Source organism: Photinus pyralis, unplaced genomic scaffold (genome assembly GCF_008802855.1).
Source record: "Photinus pyralis isolate 1611_PpyrPB1 unplaced genomic scaffold, Ppyr1.3 Ppyr1.4_LG4, whole genome shotgun sequence".
NCBI classification, from domain to species: domain Eukaryota; kingdom Metazoa; phylum Arthropoda; class Insecta; order Coleoptera; family Lampyridae; genus Photinus; species Photinus pyralis.
In genome coordinates this window covers 5501962-5512116 of record NW_022170511.1, presented here as the reverse complement: position 1 = coordinate 5512116, position 10155 = coordinate 5501962, and positions in this window count along the sequence as shown.

The following is a 10155-nucleotide window of genomic DNA, read 5'->3' as shown; positions in this document are numbered from 1 at the left end:
GAGTGCTGGTGGCAACAAAAATCCGAGTCGGAAGACGAGGATTTTTTGACCTGCACGAATGCTTTTATTGCTGTTAAATTTTGCGCGGGTAAACTCGAAAAAACTGCTGACCGGTGCCGTCATATAGTTTTTCCATGATTGGTTTATGATTGGTAGCAATTAAGGCGAGGGAAATAGTCACATACATATACAGGGTGCCCATTATGTATGGAATATAGTACACAGGGTGGCGCCTAGAGCGACGCAGCATAGGGATTTCAATGGTAATTTCTTTATAGTCAATTACTAGCTCCCCTAATTATTTTAGAGCAAAAGTCTAAATGTGTTCTTTTTAGAGAAAAAATGTATCGCATCTGTTCATACTTTTACTTATAATTTTCCGTTTTTCAAAACCGTAGAAATCGACAAAATAAAAAATTACATTTTTATAAATCAGTGATGCTTTGGATTCTTTTAACAAACTACAAGCGCATCGCATCTAAGTTATCGTTGTTTGACGTGGAACGATTTTCATATTTACTTCTGTTTCAAGTATCCGACGCAGCGTCTATGGGGTAAAGTTTTTTTCGAGAATGTAATGCTGAGAAATTGATTTGAGGAGGAATTGTTCTTAAACTTATATTCGAATTTTCCGCTACTGCAGCCAAAACGTTGTAATGTATTGTCGTTTTCCTGATGGTTTTGGCGGAAATTTTGAACGTTATTGCACTTGCAGATATTTAACACTGTGCCTGTTCTTTCAAACTTGCGCACAATTCTGTCTACTGTGGTAGGTACTGGTACTGAACAGATGCAGAATTTTTTTCTTAAAAAAAAACGTATTTAGACTTTTGCTCTAAAATAAGCTAGTAATTGACTATAAAGAAATTACCATTGAAATCCCTATGCTGGGTCGCGCTAGGCACCACCCTGTATATCTCGGTAAATAAACAATTATTTCATTATTATAGCATTCAGTTGTTTTCATTTCAGAAAACAAATGAGTAACGAAAAAGAATTGAATTTTTTTAATTAGCAACGTACCCTTTCGTTAGGCTCATTTGATTTTGTTAGTATCAAGAAAATTTTCCAAAAAAAATTAAAAATTCTTCAATAAATAATTACATCAATAACATGAATCTAGGTATGCTGTAACAAAATAAAACAAATGACCATGTATTTACGTTTCTTGTTGAACCTTGAAAGCAAAACGAAATTAGCAATAAAATGGTTTTCATCGCACTAATCCGTCACGAAAAGCTTGAAAATTTTTTTATTTTTTGTATGAAAGTGCTAACATGTTACGTCATTATAAAGAGAAAAAAAATCTACCAAATGGGCCCAATGAAAGGGTACATTGCTTCAATAGTTTTTCATCACTCATTTGTTTTCTGAAATAAAACAACTGAGTGCTACCTTATTATGGGAAATAAAATATTAAACAACTTTTATATAGAAATATTTTGTATACAGTCGTTATTATCGAGATATATACTTTATTCCATACATAATGGGCACCCTGTACGTACATATATGTTGAGGTGAATTTTTCATCTGTGGCGGAGATGGAAATTACCTTAGACCAATTCCGAGCATTCTACCGGCTACTCCGAATTAGGTTTTCCTGCAGTTTTCCTAATTCGTAAGGTAAATACCGGAGTAGTATAGAGACCAACTTAAGACCTTCTGCAAAGGCACCTCTAAATAGCATTATGTTGGTCACTCTGTAATTGGGCGCATGCCTGTTGAGGGCCCAAAACAAAAGAGGGATAATAATAAAATAATAAAAAATAATATAGCACATATACAACAATTAATTAAAATATTGCACCTAAAATAACACAAAAATTAAAATTTAATAATTTATAGAGCAGTCTTTGTTGATGAAGGACTCCATTTTATGTTTGAGTGATTATTAATATATGATGCAAATTAATTGAGACTCAAAAATTGTTGTTACACGTTTTTCATGTAAAATCTTTCAGCTCGGCCTGAAGATAACTTTATCGCCGAAATCGATACCGTTAGAAAATAAACAATTTTTGAGTCTAATTTTCATCATATATTATAGAGCAGTCATGGTATAGGACCCAGATGTATTGAATTTATGCTACTAATAACGTAGAATTTACTTAATGAAATTTGTAGTGATCTGTAAATAACATAAAAATTTATATGGAAGACTTAAATCGGCACCTAGTATTAGACATACTAGTAGACATATTTCATTCAGCAGTCGTGGCATTATCAGAAAAAAAATATTAAGTGTATGTATGCAACAGATGGAACGTAAAATAAGGCCACACTCCTGGTACGTTTGGCTGGTAATCGGAATTTAAATAATGATAATAAGTAACTGTCGCAAAGTAAACCAAAATGCATATAACACTCGCCAGGAAAGATTTCCGGTCACAGGACACCTTGTGTCGATTTACAATCTATGTTTTTCTTAAGATGCGAGCGACTTCTGGAATAGGATCGTGCTAATGTTGACCAAAAAGTCTTTTCGTTCAACTTTGACACGATACTATCCCGGAAGTCGCTCGCATCGTAAGAAAACCAGAGATTTTAGACCGGGATCAGGTGTTCTGTGACCGGTAATCTTTCCTGGCGAGAGGTTTAAGTAAAATTTTCCTACGTGTACTGAGATTCTGAATTTCAACTGATCTAATAAGACGGCAAATCAGGATATCTATGATATTTTCTGAAATATAAATATCTTATTTTGTATTGTTTCAATTTCTCTTAGACTCTAATCTCTCAAATGTTTATGTTTACTCCGGCTTTGGTCTTACTATTGTGTAGTATAGTATTTTAATAGTTTCTATATTTCTGAACTCATATGATTGCCTAAGAATAAATCCTAAATTAAGGTTTGAATTAGCGACAGTGCTTTGTATATGTTAACTCATAGAACTGTCATATATTAAACCAATATCCTTAACAAATTCAGTGCGCTGTAGTATATCCTCGGTAATTGTGCAGTCAGAAAGGATTGCGAGTAAGGGACAATACTTGACATTCGTTTACATTTAGCGGTAGCTTGTTTTTGAAACTCCAATTATAGGTTGTTTATATCCTTTTGCAGGGCTATACAGTCTAGTAAGGAACTAATTTTTATAAACATTTTCTGATCATCGGCAAACACCAGAGGCTTAGCATTCGTCAATGCATTAAGGAAATCGTTGATAAATATTAGAAATTACAAAGGCCCTGAAAAAGACCCTTGTGGAACTCCTTAGTTTGCTGTAAACTTTCCTGGTGTATTTCCATTAAATTTAACTGTAAATGTTCGCAAGCTTTAGGTACGAGGCAAAGAATTTTAGCATATTATATGAGACAGCCCGCAACCGGCTAACTTTTCCAACAGTGTACACAGCTACTTGTTCCCTTTTTCCAAGAGATTCATAGATTTGGTTAGTAAACAATGATAATATGCTCGTTCTGCAGTTCATGAAATTAATTTTGTTTAATTTTAATTTTTTTGTAATAAATGTGTATTCCTACATAAAGGGGGTAGAATAATAGCACTCAAATATACCTGTTAACTAAAATACTCCTTACCGCTTCGTTGTCAATTGTTTGCGGTTTGATAATTAGCTCCATTAACGCACTGTAATTACGTTTGCACCTCTAGACTAAACGTTTTCTTTGGTAATTTCCATTAGACTATGATACATTAACAAAATGAAGAACTACGTAATTACTTTGGAAAGGGATAATGTTAATAAAAGTTTAATTACTAAAATTACCTCTACGAGATCGGAATATGTTACCAAACCAACCTATTACTTTCGAGGGTTAATAAATCTTATGGGGCGAATCCTACGGGAGCGAATCTTCTAGAGGCAGGCGCGAATCCTTCGGAGGCGAATTTATTGGGGACGAATATTCCGGGGGTGAATTTACTTGGGGCGAATATTCCGGGGGCGAGTCTTCCGGGGCGAATTTACCGCACACCGCTTAAATCAGTATCCGGACTGCATACATTTTGAAGGTTGAAATATCCAAGAATACAAATACTTGTATAGTCTATTAGTGAGGCATTCTGCTCAATGAAACCAAAAAGTTTAGAGTACTGATGGACATTTGAGTTTGGTGGAATCTATACATTTACGATGGTTACCATTTTTACATTCAATATAGCTTCATAATCTGCACATTACTGCACAATTCAAAATTTTAAAACTTCACCATCCTTTGAGGAGGACCTACGCGAGGTCTTAGTTTCGTTTTTTACGATAATCGGCACTGATTCCGCGTTATTGTTACTTATTGGTTTTTCGCCACTTTTATAGTTTGGTTTCTCTCGGTACCGTAATTGATACTCTTGCCATAGTATGCACACTCTACAAGCTTCATGGTCAACATTTACCGGCATTATGGCTCAATGGTAGAGCGTTGAGTTATAAATCCGGAGGTCGGGTGTTCGAACCCGGGTTGAGGTGAATTTTTCATCTGTGGCAGAGATGGGAATTTCCTTAGATCAGTTTCGAGCATTCTGCCGGCTACTCCGAATTAGGTTTTCCTGCAGTTTTCCTAATTCGTAAGGTAAATACCGGAGTAGTATAGAACAACTTAAGACCTTCTGCAGAGGCACCTCTAAAAAAGCATGATGCGGGTCACTCTGTAATTGGGCGCAAGCCTGTTGAGGGCTCAAGGGTGTCACAAATAGACCTAGCTCTTTCCCTCTCGTCTGCACCCTTTATCGCCCCCACGAAGAAGTACTTATCTTTTTCCTCCATTTCTCCTACCTCCACTTCCTCCAGGATAAAGTCGTGACGCCACATTTAGTGTCTATTTGTTTTTGTTTTTTTAATTCAGGGTGTCTGGCTCCCATTTCTTCCCTCACCCTATCCCCTTTTTTCTGCGGTGTATAGGATAACTTCGCTTTCTCCAATATAATTTGAACACACTATCTAATTATTTTGTTTATCCTGAATTCAGTACATCTTGAAGGACTCTTTAACGAAATATCTACCCCGGGCCCCACTTCTATGATAGTGGAATAGTCCCTGTGTGTTTTGCTAGTAGCACAGGTTTAATGAGAACTGCAAATAAAGACTACTTATAGTAAAATGTGGAATAAACGTTATATTACTACAAAATCTTATAGTTAGTAGCTAATGCATAATGCACACCGAAAACGTGTAACAGCGAAATGAAATTATAACATTTTTATAACCGCAATTTCGGCGACTTTCTGCAATTTCGTTGTAAATTCGCCTACGTTGCATACATTTGTATAATAAAGTTGTTCAAATGCAATAAAGAAGCATATCCACCCTCTGTTCATAAAATAACAAAATGTGTGAAAATTTCCTGCATTTTTCACACAAACATTATTTCTTCGATTTCTACTTCGTTAAAAATCACGCCCGTTTGAAATAATTATATGATTTTTTCATAAAATAGGCAAGCAATTTAATTGGTGGTTTGATTTTAGTGCATAATCCGCTTTAAAATGTGTACGATTGGAAACAAGTACCTAATTAATACTGAACCGACAGAAAAGGTTTTAAGGTAACCGCAGAAAAGTGTCCAGATGGCTTGAATTTTTAGGCATTTTAAAACATAACTCAGTAATAACGAAAAACCAATTACCAAAAACACTTTTTTTTTAAATTTTGACATTTAAAGTGACACTTTAAAAAACTCGTTGTCAAATGGTTTATGGTTGCGAAAAGTAAAAGTGTTTTCAAATGACACAGAAAAGGTTAGACCTTCCACAAGCACCGTTTAATAATCTAAAATGGGAAAATTCGGATCTCTTCAACAGTTTTAGTATTAGATTTGCCTCCGTGTCAGACGTTAGCATTGCTATTTCGCAATATTTTATGTGAAGCGCGATTCACTACCCCTTTGATGTGTTCAAAGGTAATTTTTTTATTTCGTCGACTCCCTGATTTAACGTTTGTTTTTTTGAGAAAATTAACCATTTCTGTCAGAATGTCGAAAAAAGCCCTCAAGCTGCGATATGCGAAACTAACAGAACTTCAAATATTATAATATTTGTAGCTAAAGAATAGCTCTTTTGAACTAACCCGAGTTTGTTTAAATCGGCTCAGCCGTTTCGAAGATACAGGGTGTTCTTTACGGAAACCTTTGAATACCCCCACCACTTCATTTTTAAAGATACAGGAAAAATTGTCAAACAAAATTTGTTCAGATTATCGTCAACTTCAAAGACCGGACATTTTTTTGTTAGGTTAGTGTAGCGGAATTCACAAAAAAATCACTTTTTTAAATTCCATATTGCAGTTACGCCCCTTAGCGGCCATTGCAGTAACTTAAAAATATTTTCCAGGTTTTTCTCGTGGACGTTTTAGTAATAAATTTTTTTACCGCAATCCTCTACGATGGACAGGTTCCCAGATACAGTACCTCGCATTCTTATTTGGCCACCCTGTACAAGTGACGGTGTACATCCCCCGCACAGGCAGTCTTCCAGTATATAGAAGATTGTTCATGGCCCTTCGAGCCAACACGATCGGTCACCGAAGATTACAGATAACAGAAGATCCAGGTCAACACCACCGGCGGCATAAAGAAAGGAGCAGCGAAAGAAACAACCAAGCGGTATGAGTTAATTACTTCGAAACTACTAAGACAAAATACTCAACTTTCCGGTAAGCCATAAAGAAGATGCAGACCAAGTGAGGATGCTTCATGACACAGTACACGAGTGTCTGGAAGGGATCATCAACATAGGGCATGGTCCGATAATAACAAAACTTATTTCCAGGAAATGGGGCACTGAAACCAATATGGTCTTTGAGCAGTCCCACAAAAATCCAACCAAGATTCCGGCCCTAGAGGAAGTGATGGAATTCATAAAGTCAAGATTCCAATCTCTGGAGGATTAAGAAATGAAGAAAGGAGACCACCCATCACCATCGTTATACAAGGCTAACTGGGTCGGAAATAAGCCACTAAATTGCACATACTGTAAGGAACAACACCAAATCGACGTGTGCCCAAAATTCTAGCGAAAGAATCAAAGTTGTCCAAAAACAACAGTACTTTAACTGCATACGGCATAGCTGCAACACAACATGTTACTCGACTAAAAACTGTTCTACATGCAGATACCCTCACCATTCGTTACTACACCAACCCCCAAGGACAGCACCAGACACAAGAGTAAGCCAATCGATGTCCCACGCAACCACAGCCGCCAAAAATATGGAAATCACGGAAGAAGTTCAACAAGTACTACTATCAACAGTAATAGAACAGGCCCAGGACATCATACGACAGCGCCATCTACTATGAGCACTGGTAGGCTCAGGATCCCAGACGTCATTTATCACAGAGCAAGCACCCAGAAAGAAGACTTTTTGCCTTTTCTTATGGCTTGTGTTTGGCCCGGGTGAGTTTCGTGTTGTGATCTTATCTGAAGAATTGTTTATTTTTGCTTTTTTTATACAAATTTAGAACTTTAGGTAAATGGAATTCGATTTTGATTCCGCGCGATAAAGACTGTGAAAAGACCGGTCACAAATTCAGGGGTTGAATCAGTACATTGGGGTGATTTCCGGGATGTATGCTTAAATTCACGGCATGAATAACTTGGAAATTGACGTCTTTAACCGATGGTCGATTGAATTGCAAATTTTGGTTGTTCATCCTTCTGGTCAGAACAAATTTTGTTCTTGAATTCGAGGGAAATCCTTTTAGTAAACGTTTCACCTTGATTAATTTTAATTTTAGCGCCACAAAAATGAACGTAAATATAATCTTACTTTGCTAACAGTTTTCTTTATGGCAATTTCACTTTTACACGAATTATTGGAGTATCTTTCTTTCTAATTTTAGAGCGTAGAGTGCGGTAAAATGTGGAATTTGCCTATATAATTTTGGTTACAACTATAGACAGTGTCTTTATATAACTGAATTACGCTTTCCAGCTCTTAACCTTCTGTGAAGATATTCCTTAGCGTAACTTTGTGTTACGTTAATTCTTACTGAGGTAGCACTTTTTGTGGCAAACTGTAACTACACGTAAGTTCCGCTAAGGATAGCGGAAACTAACAAGCACTTTTTATATTCTAATCCAAAACGATAGCTTTACTTTTTCACGTAATTTTTCCACTGAGGCAAAATGATAAATTTCCAGAACTAATGGATATTAATGGACACTAAACGTCGCTTGGAACATCTCTTTAAGGTGTTAGATCCCTTGCAGATCAAAGTATGAGTCCATTTGTTCCTAAATCCTAACCATCTATCTGGACATTTTTGGTTTAAATAATTATTGTCAACTCGTGCATTGTGCGCAGGAGCACCGTCTTGTTTAAATTGATTCGAGTTTTTTTATTGTATCGTGTATCGTATGGAAATGTCATCATTGTCATCTCGAACTCGGTTTGTAAGAAATTGAAGTATCTATCACAATTTAGATCTCCTTCACATAGAACGGTGCGATAAACATATTCCACGCCAAACATTTAAACTGAACTGGACTTGTGGTCTAACAAAAAAAATCTTGCCTTCCTCTATAAAATACGAAAAAGTAAATCCAAATTTAGAGCTACCGTTACAGGACTAGTTAGAATAGGTACCAACTTTGAGTTTAAATAGCTTATAAATAAATAAATGTGCACCCTACATTTTTCGTGAAGCTTTGAACCATACAATCTGGTTGAAAATTAACTTACGCCCTGGTGCAAGTAAAAACCAATTAAATTTCAATATAATAATTAAAGTCACAATCATAAAGAATTTTTTTCTATTTTCGATAGTACAAAAAAAGTACGTGAAAAGTGACACTCAATTTTACCGTTCCTACATTTCATTTATGCAGATGAAAAATTGTGTCCAACCCCAAGGATTTTATCCTAATTTGAAAAACCTGCGTACTTTTCACGTCACCGCGTGAACGTTTATTTAACCCGGAAAATCCATTATGCCGTATCAATGACGATTACTCCATACACAATCCTACCCATAAATCATATGCAAATATTACTTAAATTTTGACAAGCTATAAATCCCAATGTATACCACAAATTGAGATCCACGAATAGCTAATATGAGCAAATTAGCAGCATAAAGCGAAATAGAAAAACGAATTTCCAAAAGAAAAGTTTAAATTAAGCATGAAATATTTCTTTAAATAAAATTTTAAAAAATACTTCATTTATATAATCCGCGAACGTAATTAAGCTCAACAATTGATTAAGACTCGAAATAGGCTTCTAGTAGTTGATTTATTGTTCAAAATAATTAATTGAATTTCATTATACAACTTAGTCCTAAATAATTAAATTATTATCCTGATATAGTTAACCTTCTTTCACGACCCACGTTAGGCCACACAAAAGACAACATTCCCTGTTGACACAATCTACACGAATAATTCCGGAAATGGGGTTGGGGAATCTGTAGGTAGGTTCCAGCTGCACAACAGTACTCGTAATTCAGAGTTTTATATAGCAAAACTCGATAAACAGTCGATTTCGAAAATACAATTGGTGCTTATCAACACTAAAGGGTCTGCACATGCAAAGAGAGCACCCTAGGGAAAGTAAACGCTATTCCACTGCCGCATGTTCTACAAGTTCTACAGTAAACGGGGTAGTTATAACGATCGGTCATTTAATCGGCTGCTAATGGCGACTTTGATTGTTTAAAAAAAGCGTTCGCGTTGCATGCAATTTTTGATTCACAGTCAAACGGAATTTTTTCCATTATTCGATACCAACGGCATTAGCTTTTGCTTTGCCATTTACCTTCATTACGGAGGACCAGTACGGACACAGAGGTTTCGTATTTCATAACTCGTTGAAGTACTGTTGATATTCGCATCGTGTTTGAGATATTTAACAAAAAAAGCAAAATTCGGAATTTTAGTAAAATTCTACAGACAAACCCTCTCTACCTTGCATGATCAATTTTACGAGTATTACTCGCCGTTTCGAATTTTTGTAATAATTGTTTCTCATATTTTACTCCATTTTTCATGACGATATATAACTCTGGATGTATTACTTCATCATATCTATCCAAATGAATTTAACAAATCTCAATAGGCTGCTGTCACAGCTTACTTAATATCTATAAGCTGTGCTGCTGTATTAAACTAGGGAAATGCAATTAAAGCTGTTTATCTGTTAATATTTGGTCAGTAATAGCAGTTAATTATTAATCCGATCACGATAAGAGGCCGAGGAG